Below are 22,800 nucleotides of genomic sequence, written 5' to 3' on the forward strand. Positions count from 1 at the left end.
AGGAATACATAGCCAGACAATGTCCACACAAAACTCCAGCAGCTGAACCCATGGAGGTGGGGTATACTCAGGGTCACATATATACAACAGGAAAATCCTTAGGTCAGTATAGAAGGATGGTATACGTAAAAGGAAAAAGTCAACAGGCTCTGTTAGACACCGGATGTCGTTTTTCTGTTGTAAACCAGACTTTAATACCAGAATCCTAAATAAGGGAGGGCGAACAAGTATGTGTCACTTGTGTACAAGGTGACTCAAGAACCTATCCGGTAGCTGAGGTCCTTCTAGATGTAGAAAATGTCCACCATCTAAGAAAAGTAGTAGTACCTTCCTTAACAGAATCTGTAATTATTGGTACTGATTGCCCTCGGTTTGCACGTTATTTAGAGTTCCAAAAACTCCGCTATATCCTGGTTACAAGAAGCCCCCTTCAGTAAAAGCGAGATAGAAAGAGTAGAAAAGGCGATAAACAGAAAAAGTCCAAAAATGAAAAAAGACGAGAGGAAAAGGCTTTGACAAGTGTGCAGACATCACAACCTTTTATCCTTTTAACTCCAGAAGGAAGCAGGAAAACTACACAGATGAGGTTTCGAGTCGCCCAACGTGATGACAGCACCCTCAGATAAGACTACAAGACCAAGAGCCAGAACAAGTAGGACCCTATTTCATTGTTAAAAGAGCGTTAGTATATAGAGCGGTGAAAGGAGGTACAGGCCAAGGTATACAGCTGTTGGTCCCCACTTCCTGTAGAGAACAGGTGTTACATCTTGCTCACAATCAGATGGGAGGGGGTCACTACGGGAAGGACAAGTTCCTAATGGAAAAATGTATTGCCCAGGGGTTCATAGGGATGTGGCCAGTCATTGCACCTCCTGTATAAAGTGCCAGTATAAAAATCCAGCACACGTGAAGAAGGCTCGCCTGCTCCCTCTCCCTATAATTGATATCCCTTTCAAGAGGGTTGGCATGGACTTGGTGGGTTTGCTATCCCCCTCTGCAAGGGGTCATCGTTACATATTAGTCCTGGTAGACTATGCAAGTCGTTACCCAGAAGCCTTCCCTCTAACAAGCAGGACAACTACTAACGTAGCCCAGGCCGTGATCTTCTTTTTCTCAAGGGTCGGGTTCCCAGAAGAGATCGTAACGGATCAGGGAGCCCCCTTTATGTCTCGCCTTATGTCTCACATCTGTAACTTGTTGGGAATCAGGCAGATAAGAACCTCAGTATACCATCCCCAGTTTGATGGCCTGGTGGAGCGCTACAATAAAACCATTAAAAATATGCTATGCAGGGTTATTTCAGAGACAGGGAAAGACTGGGACAGATGCCTACCGGTAGTCCTCATTGCGAGTAGTTCGCACGAACAACGATCCACCGGTTTCTCTCCTTTTGAATTTGTATTTGAAAGGAAACCGAGATCTTTCCTAGAGATGGCAATAGAGCAACGGGAAAATGAAGATGCGGAGGGAAAACCTATATTTGAGTATGTGGAGAACCTGTAAAACCCCATATCTCAATTATGGGGTTTGGTACACGATCACTTGGAAAAGGCACAAGAGAACCAAAAAAGGTACTATGATCGCAGGAGTTGTTTAAGAGAATTCGAGAAGGGGTATAAGGTACTCATATTATTTCAATCCCCAGATAAGTATCTAACCCAGTGGCAGGGGCCTTATATCATGGAGAAAAGAGTCACCCTGTCACTTATAGCGTACTCTTTCCCCTACGATCTAGGAAAAGGCAGATTTATCACGTCAATCTCCTAAAGAAATGGGAGGAGCCTTCCCTCCCAGAGGAAGAACAGGTACCCGTACTACATGTCAACACTACTCCCCCAATAGATATTCCTCTAATTTCCCGTCAAGAAACCAAAAACGACAGGTTTAATATAGGGACATTAATAAACGCATCTCAGAAGCAACAACTCCTTAGTTTGTTAGACAAATATCCCTGCCTTTTCTCTACCAAGCCAGGCCGAACCCCTCTCGTACACCACAACATTGTATCCTTGAGAGATCAAATAGTGAAGCTAAAACAATACCGCACCCCAGCCACCCAAAGGGAGGCCATAGAGAAGGAGTTAACAGCTATAATACACCTAGATATCATCGAACCATCCCAGAGCGAGCAGACATACTAGCTTGTGTCCACGATTTCACACTCAAGGAGAAAATCCCAAAGGCCGCCAGGGAAAAACATCCTATACAATTTCAGGGTCACTCTCCTCTTCTGTATCAAGATTTGGCAGCGTCCAGTCTCCAGAAACGCAGGGCCTTCCGACCTGTTACCTCGCACCTTTGAGAACTGGAGGTGTCGTACTCCTGCGGACATGGGGACATCCATTAGGCATTGTTTTTCACCTGGAGGGGGATGCGGCACCAACTCCATTCGCTAGATGAGGCATGTCGCCTACTCTACCTGAAAGGCCCTTTCCTGGAGCGCTCCAGTGTGAGGAGGCAAGGCCGTGGTAGAGGGGAGTTTCACAGAGGAGGGACTCACGGTCCTCACCGCCAGGATCCGACACCATCGCCAGGGAGAGGCAGGCGGTCCTGGTTACTCTGGTGGGAGACTCAGCCGGGCTGACGACTGCCTAATGTAGAATGCACCTTTTTTCCTTTCTCACTTCTGCTCTCCTAAGACTTGCCTTCTCTCCTTCTTCATACGGGGCTCGGCGGGGAAGTGGGCCACAGAGATTCCTCCTTAACTTTGGTATTCCACGGAGACACCCATCCTGGACAATGTTCTTCCTTTGGACAATAGTTGTTTTTTTATTTGGGCCACTAGGGCCTTTTGTTACAAGGGTTTGTTGGACCTAGTGACCTGGCGCCCATGCACATATCACCTCTGCTGTTACACAAACAACCTGATCATTTGTACCCCCAGCTCAGACAGAGTTAGGGCAGGATAGTTCAGGGATATAAGAAACGTTGCTCCCCCCTGGAAACCACCATAACTAGTGATTCTCACACTTAACGTCAAAGGCCTCAACCACTCGCTAAAGTGGAGCACCATCCTCTCCTACTTAGAAAATTCAGAGGAACAAATATGTTTGTTGCAAGAGAAGCACCTTCTCCCCAAAGACCAACATAGACTTCACTCAAAGGCATTCCACTATCAATTCTTCTCTCCCGTCCAAGACTGCTGCTCTAACGATTCTGTTCTCCCGGAAATTTCAAGGGAAGGAGGGGCACACACAGATTTAAGGCAGGCTCCTAGCATACACCTTACACTGCGTCCAATACCATCACAGTGGGCACAAAATACACACCCCCAATGAGGGACAGGAACCCTTCCTCCGCAACGTGGTAACAGATCATGGGCACATGGTATAGGTTGGCGCATATGGAGGGGAGATCTGAATTTGGTATTCAACACGGACCTAGACAGATCAGCACAACGCCATGGGCAGGCAGGAACCCTTTCTTTAGCGTGATGGACCTGGCTGGGGGGACATGGGCCTAGCAGACCTTTGGAGAACATCACACCCAGACTCACAAGATTTTACCTATTACTGCCATGCCCATAAAATATACGCCAGACTTGATTATTTCCTAGGTACTCCCAAAGTGGCTACGGTGGTCCAGTAGACAGAGATTGAGCCACGTTCCCTATTGGATCACAATGCAGTAACAGTGTCGCTCGCTGTTCCGCTCCCTGGTCCATCCTCTGGAACCTGGAGGCTTAGGGAGACCTTACTCCACCACCCTAAATTTACAGCCCAGATCAGTAAGACAATCAAGGATTATTTGGAGATTAACAACACCCCTGAGGTGAGGTTTCAATCTCTATGCTGTGGGATGCCCTAAAAGCAGTAGTCAGGGGGGGATTTATAGCCATAGCCGCCGCAGATAACAGAATCCACTAGGAAAAGAGGGAGAGCCTTTCCTGCCAAGTGGCATAACTGGAGCACATACACAAGAGAACAGGGGCTCCTAGGATTTGGAGACAGCTAGAAGCAGCCAGAGGCCAATTGGCAGGACTGGATGTTGATAGGGCCGAATACGCTGCACTAAGGCTCCGTCACCGGTTTTATGTGGGAGGCGACCGCTCTGGCAGCCTCCTCGCGCATCATCTCAGGGCCCAGAGATACGAGTTCGAAATTCTGAACAAGGAGGGACATGAATGAACAGACGACGCGCATATTGTGGAATCCTTCCGTGAATATTACTAGACACTCTACACAGCACAGGACCTCCACCCAGGTGCTATCCCTGAATACATTAAAGAGGCCGCTACTGCCTCTTTGACCCCACGCAAGCAAACCTGGATCAACCGATCCGGATCGAAGAAGTTATTTCTAGTATATCCCACCAAAAGCTGTACAAGGCCCCAGGCCCGAACAGCTTTCCGGACCCCTTTTACAATGCCTTCTGCCAGAGCCTTGCCACTACCCTTACTAGGACTTTTAATGTGATCGGGGACGCAGCCCCGCACCCCTCTTCGATGCTCCGAGCAGCATTAGTAGCAATTCCCAAACCAGGAAAGAATAAGACGCACTGTTCCTCAAACCGACAAAACTCCCTTTCGAACACAGACATTAAGCTCTTCACAGGTATTCTTGCGGGCCTGCTGAGTCACCTCCTCCCGGGCTTCATAGATCCCGATCAGGCAGACAACGCTTAAGCATCCTTTGAGGAGCCTTCCACCTCACTGCCCACCTTCCTGGCTGAGCTGAGGGTATTTGGCCTTGCATCAGGCTTAAGTTAAATATCCATAAATCACAGGCCCTTAATTTCACTCACCGGCCAAAAACCCTAGACAATTTGCGACAGACCCTGCCCATACAATGGGCCCGACATCAATCCTGTACCTCGGCCTCCAGCTAACCTTCACTATCGCGGACACCGTTGCCCTTAATTACCAAAAATTAACCCACCAGATGAAATCAAACCTCCGTTGTTGGCAGTCCTACTCTCTATCCTGGTTGAGGTGCATATCAGCAATTAAAATGACGATCCTTCACAAGATCCTGTTTCTCTTCCAAGTGCTCTCGGCTGCACCCCCCACCCAGGACACTGCCTTCCCTTCAACAGGAGATTAATAGATTGGTGTGGGCAGACAAGCGCCCCTGTATCCGTAGAGACCTCAGCTATATATCCCCGGACGAGGGTGGCCTGGGAATCCCCAATCTTCTTCGCTAATTTCAAGCCATTCAACGGAGGGTCTTCGTGGAATGGTTGCGTGCAGAATCTGAAAAGAACTGGTTGTTTATGGACTAAGCGCTGGTGGGCCGGCTCAGTAGCGCAAACCCTTTCTCCCTAAACAAGCGAGGCCCAAATCACTGTATCTTTCCCCCATCACTAAGGCGTCACTGGCATTCTGGGATGGAATAGCGACACAGAGAGACCTTACGTCCTTCCCCTCACCTCATATGTCTGTATGTATGTACGTTGGTATTTGTTAGGCGCGTGTGTCACCCATAGGTCTCGCAGCGCCAGATGGGTACAGGGGGTTGTAGCAGATAACTCATTCGAGCCGGAAGAGCCATGTTTTCAGAAGTTTCCGAAAGCTTTTGTGGTTATGTTCAGCGCGAAGATGAAAGGGAAGGGAGTTCCAGGTTTCTGGACCGAGTTTGGAGAATGCTCTGCCTCCAGTTCTGATTGTGCGCACTTTGGGTACGGCTAAGAGAAGTTTGCTACAAGAGCGGAGGAGTCGGGTTGGTTCATACCTTCTCAGTTTGTTGGCTAAGTACCTGGGTCCATTGTTGTTAAGGGATTTATGAATCACACAGCAGGTTTCGAAAATAATCCTCTTTTTTACAGGAAGCCAATGTAGGGCCCATATAGAAGGGGCATAGTGAGAGCGAGGTGGGAGATGAAGGACCACTCTGACCGCTGTATTCTGCAACCTCTGGAGTTTAGACAGGTGTTCCTCGTTGATGCCTGCAAGTAGTGCATTGCCGTAGCCTAAACGACTGATGATGAGACCTTGGAAAAGGGGCATCCGAGAGGAAAGAGGAATCCACTTAAAAAAAATGTTAAGCGTTCTCAAAATGCCAAAGCTGGTGCAAACTGTGGTGTTATTGTGCTCAGCCATAGAAAGTTTGTCATCAATGATGAAACCTAGATTGCATGCTGAATTTTTAAGGGTGGACAAGGGCCTAGGACTGATGGCCACCAGTCATTGGACCAAAGTTTCTGCGCATTACCGAAGAGGAGAATTTCTGTTTTGCTGGCATTCAGTAGCAGGTGGTTGTTTGCCATCCAGGCATTGTCCGATGCCATACAGTGGGTAAATCTGATTTTTGTGTCACTGGGCTCTGTCCCGAGTGTTATTAGGAGTTGCGTGTCATCAGCATATGACACTGTGTCGAACCCGTAGTTACGGATGATTTTTGCTAATGGAGACACGTAAAGATTAAAAAGTGTTGGGCTCAATATAAAGCCTTGTGGAACTCCTTTGTCGATGTTCTGTTTTTTGGACACAAAAGGGCCAATTTGGACCTTAGAGGATCTATCAGTCAGGTAGCTCCTGATCCAGCCTAATGCGAGGCCTCCGACACGAATCTCCGACAAGCGTAGTAACAACATACTGTGGGAGATGGTGTTGAAGGCCGCAGAAAGATCCAGCAGGATCAGGATCGCGGACTGCTTAGCATGGAGGGAGAGCCTGATGTTGTCCACGATTTCGAGGAGGGCAGTCTCGGTGCTGTGGCATGCCCGGAAACCAGACCGAGATGGATCAAGTAGTTTCTTTTGTTCCAGATATTTGTAGAGCTGACGATTAATCAATGATTCCATTGTTTTCCCAAACAGGGGTAGAAGGGAAATGAGGCGACTGTTTGTGAGTTGAGTTGAGTTGGGTTGGGTTGGCCTTGGATTTATTTTTAGAATTGGTCGGATAGTAGCTGCCTTCCAGTGTTTAGGGATTGTGGATTGTGTGAGAGAGAGGTTAAAGATATTTATGAGGTGTGGGACAAGAACTGGAGCAATTTTAGAAATAATCTGGGCGGATGCCGGATCGTCAGAGGATGCTGATTTTATGTTGTTCAAGCTTAGACCTACCTCTTCCTCAGTTATAGTGCAGAATTGCATGAGAGAGGTGATGGACAGGGGGAGGGATAGGTTATTCTCTGGTGGGGGAGTGGTTGTGGAGGGGAATTGGCTGTAACATATATCTATTTTCTCTTTAAAATAGGAAGATAGGTCGTCAATCCACTCTTGGGAGGTCTTGAGAGGAGCTTGACATGCTGAGGGACTGGTAAATTCTTTAACTATTTTATAAAGTTCCTTCTGTGAATTAGAAGCTTGATCTATTCTGCTAGCAAGGTACGTTTTTTTGGCTAAGGCTATATGATCCATGTAGTTTTTGTGCAATTTTTGTACTATTGTTTATCTTGTTCGTTTTGAGAATGGCGCCATTTGCGTTCTGCCTTCCGGGCAATAAGTTTATCGGTCTTTAAATCAGGGGTAAACCAAGGCGAGAGTTTGGCAGGACACTTGGTAGTTTTTGTTGGGGCGATGATATCCAGGGTGCTGCTGATTGCGGTTTCCAAGTCTTTTGCGGCTTTGTCAATGTGGGTGGTTTCCGACAGTGAGGAGATGGGAAAATGGACAGAGAAAGACTATTTGAATGTTTCTCCACGGACGGCATTGTTTGAATTCACGCGCAGGAGGCGAGTGGGTCTGTGACCTATGGATCAGAAACTTTATTACGTGATGATCTGACCATAAGACTGGGAATCGCTGGTCGAAAGAGATGTAAGATGAATTAGAAAATAGGAGATCTAGAGAGTGTCCTGCTGAGTGGGTAGGGCCAATGACCAATTGCTCCAGCCCTAGTGAACTTAGGCTGGTGATGAGATCAATGGTATGAGGGTCTGACCCTAGCTCCGCATGGTAATTGAAATCTCCTAGTAGAAAGAAGTTATTGGTGGCTAGGATGTGTGGAGCGATTATTTCAGACAGATTGTTGATAAAGTGTGTTTTTGTGCCAGGAGGACGGTAAAGGAGGGCACCTTTCCATGACTCTTTCTCATGGAGCTCTATGGTGAAAATGCATAGTTCGCCCCAATCTGACTGGTGGGATTCGATTATGTGAGTTTTTGTTTTGCTATTGAAGGCAATCGCAAGTCCTCCCCCTCTTCCATCCTTCCTGTCCTGATTGATTAAATGATAGTCGGGAGGGAGAGCTGTCGTTATGTCAGGTAAGGAGGAGTCTTGTAGCCAGATGTCGGTAATGAAATAAAGGTCGGGTTTTTCCGAGTTCAGTAGGGCCCAGATGTCCAATGCATGCTTGGGTAAAGAGCGTGCATTGCAGTATAAACAGGTCAGGTCAGGTGGGGAGGCCTCGTGGGGGGGCTAATGCTCAGGTTGGTGTTGTTTTTATTAAGAGCTTAAGAGTGTCTATTGGGGAGGTGGGAGTCAGATATGGTATTGTGGATCGGAGTCAGTTTAGTTTTACAGCTCTTCTGGGCACAGGGAAACGCTTGATTCAAGAGGCGTAGTTCTTGGTTAGTATATTTAAAGATGGCCATACCAGGAGCAGGGAGTGAGAAGTATGAGGGGAGATAGAGGAAAAAAAAGGGCAGGGTGTCTGGCGTCGGTCTGGCGCGGACGCGCTTGCCTTTGGCGCGCGTCCGCTCGGCGCACCTCCTTTTGACTGGGAAGTGGGCGACAGCGAGGCTGGAATGCCGACCTGCCTTTGTCAGCGGTGGCGGGAAGGCAGCGGCAAGAAGCGTGCTAAGATGGTGCCTACCCCTCCGCACAAACGGCACAAACCGCGGCAGACCAGGGGAGCACAGACAAGTGAATCAAATTACTCGAGTGAGTGTGAAAATATTTTTTAAACAAATACAAGTTTTAGTTCAAAAGGCACGCTGGTACAGCGAGGCGGATGTGTCCGTTTCCGTGCTCGAATGTACAGTGCCTGGGGGTCTGCTGCGCGCGTCCGCTCGGTGCACCTCCTTTTGACTGGGAAGTGGGCGGGACCGCGAGAGCGAGGGTGGAATGCTGACCTGTCTTTGTCAGCTGTGGCGGGAAGGTAGCGGCAATTGAGACAGCTACGAAAATCACCACCTACTGGTACTATACACCCCACCGACTTCATAGATACAACCAGTCCAAATCTCCGGAATGCTGGCACAAATGTGGATCCCCAGGTACGCTGTTACACATCTTGTGGGATTGCCCGAAACTCAGGATCTATTAGTCGCAGGTGCTCACAGATATTGATAATCACTTCGACAAAGAGTTTCCTAGGTTTACCGCTTACATAATATTAGGTCTTCCTAACCGGCTCGCCTTCCCTCTTAAGTCATGGCGGGACAAAGAGATCAGTTTAGCCCTGGGTGCGGCCCTACAAAACATTCTTTCTCACTGGGGTACAGGGCAGATCGCCACGCATCTACGGTTGGCTACACCATATGTGGTACATACTAGGGATGGAACCTATCACTCTATCCCTGTTTAATCAGGGAACGGAATTTCCTAAACTATGGGACAATCTCTGCCCCTATTGACTTCAGAATTTCGAGAACTCACTTGCCCTAAATACCTTCGATTGTTGCGACTGAGGCCCACTCTGCTTCCACCTAAGGGCCATTATATAAAATCATCCCCTCAAAGGGTAACCCAGCAACTATTTTTCCATCTCTCTCTCTGTCTATCGGTCACCAGGTCCAGGGGTGGGGGGAGTTTGGGTTGTCATGTCACACTACATGGAGTCTGTATTCAACGGGCCTTAAAACACTTACGCACGTTTCCCCTTTTCGTTTTGTCCTGTTGAAAACCCAATAAAGAAATTTAAACCATAAAGGCTGAGAGGGGGTTGATAATGTCTTGTAGTCGTGGCTTAGGGAAAATGCCACTAAATCTATTTAATCCACAAATCGCACTCTGGCTGTTTCACATTTAAACAATTTAAGTTTAAATGAAAAATTCAAGAATGCCAATTGCTTTCAGAGGCAAACCCCTAAAAAATTATACTTTGTGTGTACAGAACTCAAACCTATGCTTCACAATATTTCAAATAAAAAGGTAAATGTATCAGAACTCAGATTTATCTCACTAACGCCCTTTCTTAATTTTACAGTGACTTGAGGGTGCCTTCTATAGAAGGCAAGCTATTAGCAACTAGTTTTTTTGCTTTTGTATCTTGGTCAAAGATCCTCTGTGGCACACACCTTATTTTGCACTAGGTATCTGGGAAACCGTTTTGGAATTTTAAGCCATACTGGTCTTTTTTTATTTGTATCCTAAATGCTACACCATGCCTCATTAGGGCCTATAGAAATATGACTACATCACTCCACCTTAATGGCTATCCATAGGCTCCTTTGCAGGCCAGCGCCACCTTCAAATCCAGCTGCATCATCTACAAATCCATTATGATTGTTATACCTGCTTATTTGGGTGACCAGCTCACTATCTCTGGTGGCTCTATAAACTCCTACAACCAGGACACCTTCAGTAAGGAGACCAAGGAGTGTGAAAAAAACAAGGTGAAAGAAGTTCTCTATTTATGAACCAAGGATTTGGAACAATATCCTTGCATTTCTCCAGACAGTCCAAACCTGTTGCATGCAAATTAGAGGGGCCACACACATTCCCTTTCTTCCCAGAGCCCCAAAAATCATAAAACCAGCCATTTTGACAACAATTCTAGCCCAGTCCTGTTCTGTCCTCAAGTCTGTGGTACTGGCTAGGCCTCACTTTGCACACTCCATTTGGTTCTAGATTGGCTCTGAGGAGAGTTCCATGCTGCTAAAGTGGGTATAATTCACTTGTTTAAATAAAAATCCATTTCTTACATGATCTCCAGAATTTTTTAATTCCAGCAGCAATCGGACTAGAAAGGGAGACACCGCCCTCCCCGTGATCATGATGTGCCATTTAGCACGCTGACAAATATACAACGAGAACTAGCAATCGTATCTATTTCAATGCATGTCTTTATTAGTAGCAGCGTTCACTATTTTTTCCTTATTTATATTTTCCTATTAAGGTTTATACAGGAGTGGCAAACACAGGGCTGGTCCCTGTGTGGTCCTGAGGAAGAGCTAGGGGAAGCTCGAAACATGTCGACCATACATTGATTTCCTTCTCATTATAGATAGGTACACAGTGTCAACCCCATTTTTAACCATACCTGCCTAGGAGCGAGAATAAAATATTTGAGGCTCACTAGCATGGTATTTTTAACCACTTGGATGCTAAGGCCTTTTCCATCCTTCCCATGTAATTTCCATTGAAATGAATGGCAACTCCATGACGAGCTGAGCTCGTCATGAGCGTCGAAGGAGTTAACCACTTACACCCACTCCACTACACATTGCACCACACAGTCTTCCACAAAAATAGTGCTCCTACGTAACTCCGCAAGTCGCAGCACGCCCCAGTTCATAGAGAGCTGGGATGGCACCAATGATGAAGCATGTCACCGTGGGGAAACCCTGGTGAGTGAGGGGACTCAAGAAAGGAATTTTTCTTTCTTTTGGCTTTTTTCTGACCGCACTGGCCAGAAGCCATTCTCATAAACTAGGTCTCAGAATCAGACACGTTGAGTTTGTGTCTTGATTACTTGTTTAAGGAGGGCGACCTATTCTTATTTCCTGCTTCTCCCTCATTAATGTACAAATTATGGTAGCAGTCTCATTATATAAGAACTCTGAAATAGCCTCTCTGATTATGCCAGGGCTCCTTCTATAGTAGGGACAGTTACAGGTTTGGAATGCCCTTTTGAGCCTGTGCAAACCTACTAACATGCATGTTTTAAGGATTTTCACCAACTCTTCTCTAATCTCTTCCCATAGTGAGAACGGTTGGAGATTTACTCGACAATGGCAGACATAAAAGTTCTTCCAGGGTGGGGAAAAAAGTAGTTGGAGGGAAAGTGAACTTGCAGACACTCAGATTTTTGCATGAGCAAACATATACCTGAATATCTGCTCATGCTAAAACGCGGTTCACAAATATTTTCTAGGTGTACTATTTCTTGGCCTACTTCTGCAAAGTCTTGCGAATTCACGAAAGTCGGATACCTGCACTTAATGCAAGGACATGGGTGAACTTTTGAGAATTTATTTAATAATTGGGCCCGTAATTAGGTCTCTGGTTAACCATGACCTTTTGTTGTTTATTAAAATTCTATCAGCTAGCCTCACTGTGAGTGGCAGCATTCTGTTCTTTCACAAGGAGCATATCGACACACAGTTGTTTTGTTCAGTGCCCAGAACTACTGTGGCAATGTGTGCTTTTTGAGACCAGAATAATTTTAGCTTTTTCCGATTTTTGTTATAATGGTGAGGGCCCTGCAGCTCCCACACCAATAAGGTTTTGCAAACGCCATGCCAAAACAAGTCGCACATAAAAAAAAATAAAAAAAAGGCTGCCCAACAAGTTCAGACTCACTGGCTTTACCAATGCTTCTTTATTTTTCTGTTTCCCATAATCATACTAAAACTGGTTACACTGATTTTCTATTATGAATATGTTTGGGAAATACAATCATACATCAACACATTTTAATAAATGATGATGCAAAGAAAGGATACCTAAAATGTTACAGCAGTTTAGTGAAATGTTTTTGCATTTTTTTTGTTAAGATTTTATTTTGAAAGCAAAGAATCATCAATCTTGCTTTCAAGCTTCTGCAAATATTTACATCTAATCAGAGAGCATTCTGGGAGCAGTATACATAGCCTCATATTGCTAAACATTGAAAATGTGTGTACCCATTTTTATACTGGAACTACTGTCAGTAGTGCAGTCTGAGCTCACTACATTTACTTAAAGCGCTCACCCTAATAATGAAGGCTTTGCATCATTGTAAACTGGCAGCCAAAGGGTGTGGGTGGTAGGGATTTGGGCCTACTTGCCCCAAGGACAAAATACACATGAAAATGTGTTGCCCTTGACCCCAAACAATATGTCCTGGGCATCAGGCTATAAGAATTCCACATCCCTGAGTTCAATACTACACTGCAATCCACAATGGGCAGAGATGGTTAACCCCTTCCATGCTCATGACGGAACGGTTCCGTCATCAGCGTCGGTGCTCCGGTGCTGATGACGGAACATTTCCGTCATGAGCCAATACGCTTTTAAACCCTTCAGCACTGCAGCGAAATTCGCGCAGCACTGAAGAGGTTAAGAGTTTGTCGAAATGTGTGGATTGAACAGCGTGTCCAATACGGTTGTACTTTTAAATCTGCGATTTTCACTCCAGCATTTTTTATGGAAAAATAAACTACAAACACAATATTTCAGTGATAAAAATCACGCATGGAATGTTGATTTGCCTACCACAGCTCCATCTAACATGTCTCATTGGTGTTATAAATCTAAATGTAACCCATGGCACCAACAGACCAGTTTACACGTTTCATCACACAGAATGGTTCAAAAAGAGACACCCTGAAAGGAATTCTCCATCTTGGCCCACCCAGTCACTGAGCCTTCCAGCTTGAGGTTGTAGAAGACTTATGTGCTACTAGTTTTACTTCCCATAGTGGCAATGCCTTTGTTTAAGATAAAGAAAAGTAATATATTTTACAATTGGACTAATGGCTCAGCAGCTGTGGATGCTTAATGCGAAATACAAACCCATTTGGCAACTGTACAAACAAAACAGTGCCATCCTGAATACAGGCACCTCAATTAAGTCCTAGTGCACTACTTCTGCCGTCAGCATGGGAAACGCATGGAGAAATTCAAATTCAGCCTTTCACACTACTTTCCTGCATTCTAAACAAAGTCTAAGCCACATACTCTGTGGCCAGGTTTGGAACTAAGCAGTCAGTCAGACTTCCCCACCAAAAGCACACCTTGACTCACTGCCCCACAATTGCATTTTAGTAGGGTTCCCGCCAGGCCGCGTGCTTTTTACAGACACAGTCTCACGGAAGAATACACTCTCAGGTATGCACACCCAGCTCTTATAAAGAGTCAGGAAATAGATATTAATATTCCTCTGCAAGAGTCAGTGGTCCAGCATTTCCTAGTGGACCCATAGGTCCCTGTAGTAGTCAAAAAATAAAAACAGCTTGTTCGTAAATCAAACCTAAGGGAGTGCAAGCTCACTTGGGAAGTTTATCTTCTTCCCCTTCTATCGTTATCTAAATGTTCACTTTTGTTTCGCCTCACAGTTTTTGTCCTTCTCTACTCTTGCATCAAGCTCTTCCCTCAAATGTAGGTCTACCTCTTCCACCTCAACCTGCTATACTGCACATCTCTGCTTATGATCTCCTGTTCATTCACTCCGCTTCTCCACTGCTTTCATGCAAGATGCTTTTGTCTTCATCTGGTATCCCATTGCTCCCACCTTTTTCCCCTGAAGGCTGTCTCTATACCCCGCTCTCTCTTCTATGAGGTGTCTTTCTCTCCTTTGTCAGGTATCCCATCTCTGTGATTCACTCGCCTTTCCTCCCTGTAGCCTCTCTATACCCCACACTCTCCTGTTAAAGGTCTTTCTTTACTGTCTCAGCCAGTAAAGTCAGCAGTCGCTCATACTTTCTCCACTGCAGACTTCCTCAGTTTCACATTCTCTTCCTTCTCAGCCTATGTCGTCCTTTACTGTTTCTCACCCTTCCCAGCTCCCCCTCCCCCACCCAGGACTTTTGTCTGTCTCCATAACCTCTTATTATCTTTCCACTCTAATACCACCTCTCTTCCCAGAAGTGCCTTTCTCTCGTAACTCAACTTGCTGGGTATCTCTCACTTGCTCTTTCCTCTCGGCAGCTCCACCCTGTCTCTGTACCCATCCCTTTCACAGTTCTATAAAGCATCTATTGTACCTGTCTCAGCCTCTTATGTCTACCATCACTGCATGGGGTGTCTTTCTTTCTCCCCTGCATTCTATCACTATCTAGCTACTATTAGCTCATTATTTGTCATTCATGATCATCCAGCCGCTCGATCAAACATTGTTTTGTTCCACACTTGTTTGTGTCAGCATTGTAAAGCTATTCAATCCCTAGGGGCACAGCACCCAGAAGGTGCTGCATGGCTAAAAACGTATAGGTCCCAAAGGCGAAACCTATTGGCTATGCCAATGCTTGTCTTAACTGTCAGTACTTTGCCATCCGGGTCTCGAAAACGACCGAAAGCACAAGTGCCAGAATTCAAAGCGAGTGGACTAAACAACCAAGTGGGCTCCTATCACAAGATATATCACCACCTGGACACCGGTTACCACCGATGAAACCACTGCGACTATGAAAAGCACCCACTCATGAGCACATACAGACCCCTGCCCTCCTCACATCTTCCACAGAGCCGCCATCACACCCGAACTATGCCACACCATCAACACCACCTTCGAATCCGGCATCTTCCCCGACGACTGGAAGCAGGCTGAGGTCAAGCCCCTCCTCAAGAAACACTCTGCAGACCCGACAGACCTGAAAAACTACCAGCCCATCTCTCTCCTTCGGTTCACAGCCAAAGACACAGAGAAATTAGTCAACGTGCAACTGACCACCTTCATCGAAAAGAACGCCATACTCTACTCCTTCCAGTCCGGATTCCGCAGCAACGACAGCACTGAGCGCGCCCTCCTCGCCACCACCGACATCAGCATGCTACTCGACCAGGGACACAACGCGGCCCTCATCAAGCTAGAGCTCTCCGCTGCCTTCAACACCGTCTCCCACTGCACTCTTGCAACCAGACTCCACGACGCTGGCATAGAAGGACTCGCCTTCAACTGGATCTGCTTCTTTCTCACCGGCAGAACCCAGCGGTTCAGACTCCCACCCTTCCTCTCCGAACCCATAGAGATCAACTGTGGAGTACCCTAAGGATCATCACTCAGCTCCACGCTCTTCAACATCTACATGGCCCCCCTGGCCGCCATCATCAAACAGCACGGGCTCAGCATAGTATCCTACGCCGACACCCAGCTCAAGAACCCCGAAGGCACCAGACTCCGCTTCCGAGAAGGAATGGAAGATGTTGCAGCCTGGATGAGCGACAGCTGCCTAAAACTGAACTCAGAGAAGAGAGGTCCTCGTCATTGAACCCTGCCCCCAACGTGTGGGACAGCTCCTGGTGGCCTTCTTCCCTCAGAAACCCACCCACCCCAACGGCCCATGCCCGGAACCCCGGCATCATTCTAGACTCCTCCCTCACCATGACTCGCCAGGTCATCGTCGTCGCCTCTACCTGTTTCAACTCCCTCCGCAAGACATTCAAGTGGATACCACCCGAAGCCAGAAAAACCGTCACCCACACACTCATCACCAGCAGATTGGGCAATGGAAACGCCCCCTACGCGGGAATCAACAAATCATGCTACGGAACTCCAGACCATCCAAAACACCGCAGCCAGACTCGTCCTCTGCACCCACGACATGAGCACATGACCCAACACCTGCAAGACCTCCACTGGCTCCCCAGAAAGAATAGAGTAACCTTTAAGCTACTCACCCACGCCTACAAATCCCTCCACAACATCGGACCCAAATACCTCAACAAAGGAATCTCTTTCCACGCACGCAAAAGAAACCTCCGCTCCACCAACCTCACCGCGGTCGGATTGGGATCACAATTCGGCCCGGGCACAACTTTAAAAAGTGGCCCACATTCCCGGATTCCACCCATTTATTAAACAGCATTAGGCTAATCGCGTTAGGCACATTTTTAGAGAAATGTTTTATAAGTTACATATTTTAAAGCACATAGAGCCAGAAACATTGGTGAAAGGTAGATGCACTACCTTTTGGCTTGGTGAGTGAGGTGAAATAAAGTGGCCCAAAGGCCACAACTCCCAATAAGGCTATGTTTGCCACCTGCCTATTTTTTAGCCAGCATTACTGGTATTTTAATGTCCTGCTCATAGGAATTTTAAGAAGATCGCCTAACGCTGGCATTTTCTCCTCTGATCAATATGTACTTTAAACAAACATAAGGTGAATGAAGTTTAAAATGTGGTCTAAAGCCACTTTAATGATCCATGACAGATAGTTAAAAAATAAACAAAGGCAGATAAGCCATGGCAAGAAGGAATAGGGACATTTTTATTATTGTATAAACAATCCTCATTTATTATTATTCCAGCCTTTGCAGACTCTTAAAACATGTACAGACAGAAGATTATTGCCATTTGCCCAGAATCACAGGATGTTGATCTGAGGCTAGATCTCAAACCTATTTCCAAATTCAGTAGTTCTGACCCTAACGTTACAACCTCTCAAATATTCTCTGTGAAAGATGCCTCACAGCGAGGCCTATGCAAACATACACCCCCCTCTACTAAGGCCGGAAAGACTCTGGTGCAGGGGTGCAAACAACAGGCCCCAGGTGGGGCCCCTTCACTTACTCTTCCACCTCCCCAGCCAAGTATAACACTCAGGGCGATGGCCTGGCAGGGGTAAAATAAAGCACAGAGCTGCAGCTGCTCCAGGGGAGCAGAGGTGATAATGGCCCAACTGTGGCATAACCTGTTCCCAGCCAGGCGCCTCAGTTCAACAGCAGGGAAATGAGACACTGCTTCTGAGCGTCAGCCCAGGCCACACAGGGCCAAACTAAAGTCCGCAGTGGCCAGAATACTTACAGAGCAACTTTGCTGCAAGAGGCGGGGAAGAAACAGTAAGACTCTGTGGGCTGGTTGATAGAGCTAACAAAAATACGGCCCACAGGTGACCCTTAGGCACCGGCCCAAAGGCCAATGCCCGACTTCCCAATCCAATACTGGCCCTCACCCTAGCAACGACCCCGCGTATCTGCAGAACCAGGACATTTTCCTAGGTCGCACCCAAAGCCTGCAACAAACTCCCAGTCAACATCAGACGCTCCCCCACTCAGCACACCTTCAGGAAGAGCCTCAAGACCTGGCTTTTCAGTTAACCTTGAGCTGCCCCCCCCCTTTCAACGCCTTGAGACCCTCACAGGTGAGTAGTGAGCTTTATAAACCCCTGATTGATTTAACCTCACAGACAACTGACTGGGCAGCTATGTAAGCAGACGACAGGAAGGAGTGCGGTATTCCTGGTTCCTTGCCTCAAGCTGCGCTCTGGGAACAGAACTTTATGCAATTCAAAATTATTACTTTTCAACACCGGCGTGCACGGTTTCATTAGATACAAGCCTCGTCAGGGGTCCTAAGAGTTATAAATGCAAATAAAATACGGGATTTGCAGTAAATGCACGGAGCACTGCGTCGGATGCAAGGCAAGGCGTCCGACTACACGTAAGGGACAGTGCAAAGGGAGAGCGAAGGAAGCACGCTGAGAGCAAAGGGTGAGGTACAAGCTGGGTCACGGGACGCGAGGGTAGGGGTAAAGGAGAAGGGTTGAATCGTTGCACGGGACAACCGACTAGGGTAAACTCAGCACAGTGGAGTACAAGGTAGAAGCTACTTTCCATACGAACAAACCCATCCCCACACGCTTACTTCCTCCCTTTCTCCCCCTGCTCTCACCTGCAATTCCGGACGTTTCCCAAACATCTCTCTGCGTGCTACGTCACCACGCTGTTGGTCACGTGAGTACGAGGACTGCTGCTGGCAGGCAGGCCCGGCAGGCAGCTGACAACACGGCGCCGAACACCGGAGGGAGACTAGGGGTTGTGTACCGAGGACTGCGGAGCGAACAATTCAGTGCGACGGTTCGCCGAGCCTGTTTGTAATTACATTCGCTGTTGATATATTTGCTTTCCATGTATTACATTACTGCAATACCTAACATCGTCATTATTCCTCTTCTAGTTTTCAGAGGCATAAAACATCATGGAAACTATAGTGAGTTGGATAATTCGTCACCCCAGACTTGTCCCATACAAGTAGAAATATAAAGTTAGGATCTTGCCCAGTCCAAGTTTACTTTCCTCTTTGTGAGGCGCATATTTCTTTGAAATTGTAAGCATTTTCTTGCAAAAGTACATATTGACGCTTTTAAAAGCAGTTCTCTGAGGCCCTTGTTGAAGCAGACGGATTGTGATAGGTCCCATAACTGCTGTTACCACACTTACAGCAATTGTGTGTTTCGTGATAAGCACTGGCAAGTCAAATCTGTCAATATTTATTGGTAGAAATGCCCGGCATGTTCCGGAATACGCGGATTTTGCTGCTATAACGACCAAAATCTAGGTTATTCCTCAAAAACACACAATTTGGTGGTATTTGTCGCACCCGATACATTTAAAGCCAGACTAATCCCAGTAGGATTTATTAAGGTGCGATAAATATATAGCATCAATTACTGGGACTTTTCAAACCGGGACCTTAAGTGTAGGAAAAAAGTAAATAAATAAATATGAGTCACCTAAACTAAGCAATCCAGAATGTACTTCTTTATTATTCGATGTATATTTATTGTAAGGCTTAAGGGTCTGATTAGGACTTTGGCGGTGTGGGAGCTTGGCTGCCTTCTCACCACTCCGCTGCCACACCACCAAAGTCCACCGTTGGCCACCCGCCAGATTGTGAGTTTTCTCGTTGTCTGGCGGGTGGTCCTACAGCAGAGCCTTTGAAAAAGGCACCGCAGTGTGAGCTGCAAAGCATGTTCCTGCAAGGCATGGACTGTGCAGGAAGGTGGTGCATGCACATAGGGGGGGCACAACATTTTAATGTTGTGCCCCACCCATACATGCATCCTCCCTGCATGCATCCTCATGGTCTGAGGCACCAGCAGGCGCGCAACACCCATTGGCCTCACGGGGCTTCAACCCCCCCGTCGTGTGTGTCAGCCCAGGCTGACACAGCTTTGCGAGCTGGCGACCATCTAATTGCAGCCGCACCCGAGTACTTACCAGGTCTTTAAATTTACTTGTTAATTAGGCATTTGTTGTGCTTTCACCCCTTCTTCCAGTCACTCTGTCTGTTGGAAGAATTAGCCCCCCCCCCCGAAATATATTTAAGCCTCCCCCCCCCGAAATTTGTCTCTAGTTGCCCGCCTGGGCACCAGGGTGCCATGTGGGCATCCTTAGTCCCCTCTCCACTGTGGCAGAAACGCTTGGCAGTCAGGCCTTCTACGGAAGGTTGGCATGGACAAATGATCACATACACTGGTATCAGTATTACTCTACCTCTGGGTGATGACCTTGGGCTAATTATTATCCCTAGTCGCTACGTCACGGTCGCGACCATTCCGATTGGCCGGGAAGGGACTACTCCATGAACACCTCTCCCATTGTTAACTTGGTGTGTGAACCCACCAACCCTCAAACATAACATTCCTCCTTCACCCACAAATGAAAGAAAACCCAGTAAAAACAACATCAACAGTGGTTAATCGCTCGAGAAAGCGATAGAGATGAAAGAGAAAGAAAAAAAGAAAGAGAAAAGACCAGAATAAAAAAAACATAATTTAATGCAGCAAAAATCATTCAAACAAAATGATCTTGCCGGATGGGATTGGAGATATCTCTCCATTCCTTGCTGACAGTCATTTCTCCTCAGCTCCTTTGGCACAACAGCAGTCGGCTAAGTGCCCAGATCCAAGGACACGCGCTGGCAGACAATGTCCCTAAGCTCCAGATAAAGAAGGCATCTCCCCTGTTGATACACATGGATCAGGAGGCTCAGCAGGGAATAGCTCTGCATCAACATGTATTGCCCCACTGCCCGAGGTGTCCATATCTTCGTAGATGCACTTGCCAGGGATTGAAACTTTTTGAAGAACAAGACATTCCTCATTATAGTCTCTCCAGCTCTTTGAGCAGTAATCATGGTTCCTTTCACTGTTTGCACATTCCAAGGTTGAGGCTCAAACGGTAGCGTGAACTTTCCTTGGGATGTCTATTTTTGACCAACTCCCGATCACCCACTCGAAGTGAACACCGCTTTGCTCTACGAGTCCTGGACACATGCTCATTTTGTGTCCTGCGCTTCTGCAAATTCTCAGCAACCAGTTGGTGCACAGTGTTAGAAAGTGAGTTTCTGTTGCAGTACCCCCCACTTTTTGCCTGATACCTGATGCACTTTTCCTTGGTGTGCCCTGTCCCTGCCAATCATGTACCCAGGGCCTGTGTTCCTTCCCTAAAAATTGTACTAAAGCCTAAACCCAATTGGCATCTCTGGCCACATGGCAGCCCCTAGTAAATGGTACCCTAGGTACCCAGGGCATTGTGACCATAGAAGACCCCTAAGGGTTGCAGCACTTATTGTGCCACCCTTAGGGGCCCTGTACCCTGACACACACACACACTGCCTTTGCAGGCTGAGTGTCCTGGTGCAGAACTAAACAAAGAGTCGACATGGCACATATCCCTGTGTGCCATGCCCACAAACCCACTGCCCTGGCATATATCAGCCACCCCTCTAGCTGGGTGCCCTATGCCAGTGGTGTGGGCACAGGTGCATGAACCCTGTGCCCCTACAGTACCCACGGCCATTCCTGGGCACTGTAAGTGCAGTGATGCCATTAAGAGTTTATGGTGCTGGGAGGTTGTCATTATGAACTCCACAGCACCATAATGGCTACACTGAAGGCTGACAAGTTTGATATCAACACATTAAACCCACACTGTGGGATTTAATGCACTACAGAGGGCAGCTTAGAGATGCCCCCTGAAACCTAACCTGCAATCCACGTCTTGTCTGAGAGGGTGCCTAGGCTGCCATACAGCAGACATGTTGCTGGACCCCTGGGTGGAGAGCTCCCGCTCTCCTGGGCCTGCAACAATGCACATACTGGGACGAGGTGCCAAGCCTCCTCCCCTAGGATGGGCAGGGGAAGCTTCAAAGGCATTCCGCCTTTGTGAGCTTCTCCAGACCACTTGCTGTACTCAGCTACTGGCCCCCACCAGTTCTGACCCCCACTCTGGCGGGAAGACTGGCGGAAACCCTACGTCAGAAAGGGGGGTGTGCCAGCCTGTGCCAACTCCACCCCTCAGGTGGGAGAGGCAAGGTGATTCACGACCCCAGGATCCGGCCATCTTGAAGATGGGGAGACCTGCCCAATCCCAGCTAGGCTCCTGCCCACCAACCACAGGAGAGGAGCAGGCTAGGGGGTGTACCCACCCCAGGACAGGGACCTATTGGTCCCTGCCCTTGCCCTACCTGTAACGCCCCTAAATTTAGTATTTAGGGGAACCCTGAACCTTCTTCCACAGATCCAGATTCCGGAACAAGAAAGAAAAACAAGGAACAAGAAGACCTGACATGCAGCTGCTAAAAAGAGGAAGACACCAACTGATTTGGCCCCAGCCCTACCGGCCTGTCGACCCTCAAACCTGCTCCTTCTAAACCCCGGCGTCTCCAGTGGTCAGCAACCTCAAAAACCCCGTAGGTGCTGACTGCCTTGTAACTCTGTCTACCTGGGTCTCCCACGAGCAGTGGTACTGCTCAAAGCAAGTAACAAGCCCGGGCATCAGCCCGGAACCGCAAACCCTGCACACTCTGCACCTGCCAAGCCTGGCCTGGGCTGGAGTGAATCAAGACCCTGAGGGCGTCCCCCCGGTGATTCTGACTTGGACTCCAGTGCCCAAGGACCCTCCTCGAGGACCCCGACGACGCCTGCAGCCTCAGGACAAGGGACCCCTCCGACCGCGACCAGCAGGGGGTACGATTTTCTGACCTCAAAAGACACCCCGGCGCCCCATGGCCCCCTGTGCCCAACTCCTGGGTGCCTACCTATCCTCCAAGATCCCAACTTACCCCTCAAAGTGTTGGTCGCTCCAGAAGATCCTCCGACCCCGAGCCTGCAGCCTTTGTTCCCTTTTCAAGATCTCCATTGAATAACATTGAGCGCCCAACGGCTCAAAAGCACCCTGCACCCAGCCGCCCGAGTGCCCCTGGCAGTGCAACCTGTACCCTATCCTACTTCCCCATTTGCCCTGAGCAAGTGACCAGGAGCCCAGCTCCCACAGCCGCGTGGCCTGCTAGCCAGCAGCCACCAACCGAAACCCCCTGCCTCTCAT

The 22,800-nt window shown here is 47.7% G+C and overlaps 1 protein-coding gene across 2 annotated transcripts in view; it reads right to left on the reverse strand.

The window, feature by feature from the left end:
• The window catches only part of CMTR2 (cap methyltransferase 2), a 90,866-nt gene extending 72,385 nt beyond the window's left edge, over nt 1-18,481 (reverse strand). The window contains exon 1 of one of the 2 annotated variants that reach the window (XM_078670865.1): nt 18,362-18,481. The gene's annotated coding sequence lies outside the window, so the exon portion shown is untranslated. Of the gene's footprint in view, nt 1-18,334 lie in introns of both variants that reach the window. The other variant, XM_078670864.1, reaches the window with a different exon arrangement.
• Between the last annotated feature and the right edge of the window lie 4,319 nt (nt 18,482-22,800).

This window comes from Lissotriton helveticus, chromosome 12, assembly GCF_964261635.1.
Source record: "Lissotriton helveticus chromosome 12, aLisHel1.1, whole genome shotgun sequence".
In the NCBI taxonomy this organism is placed as follows: domain Eukaryota; kingdom Metazoa; phylum Chordata; class Amphibia; order Caudata; family Salamandridae; genus Lissotriton; species Lissotriton helveticus.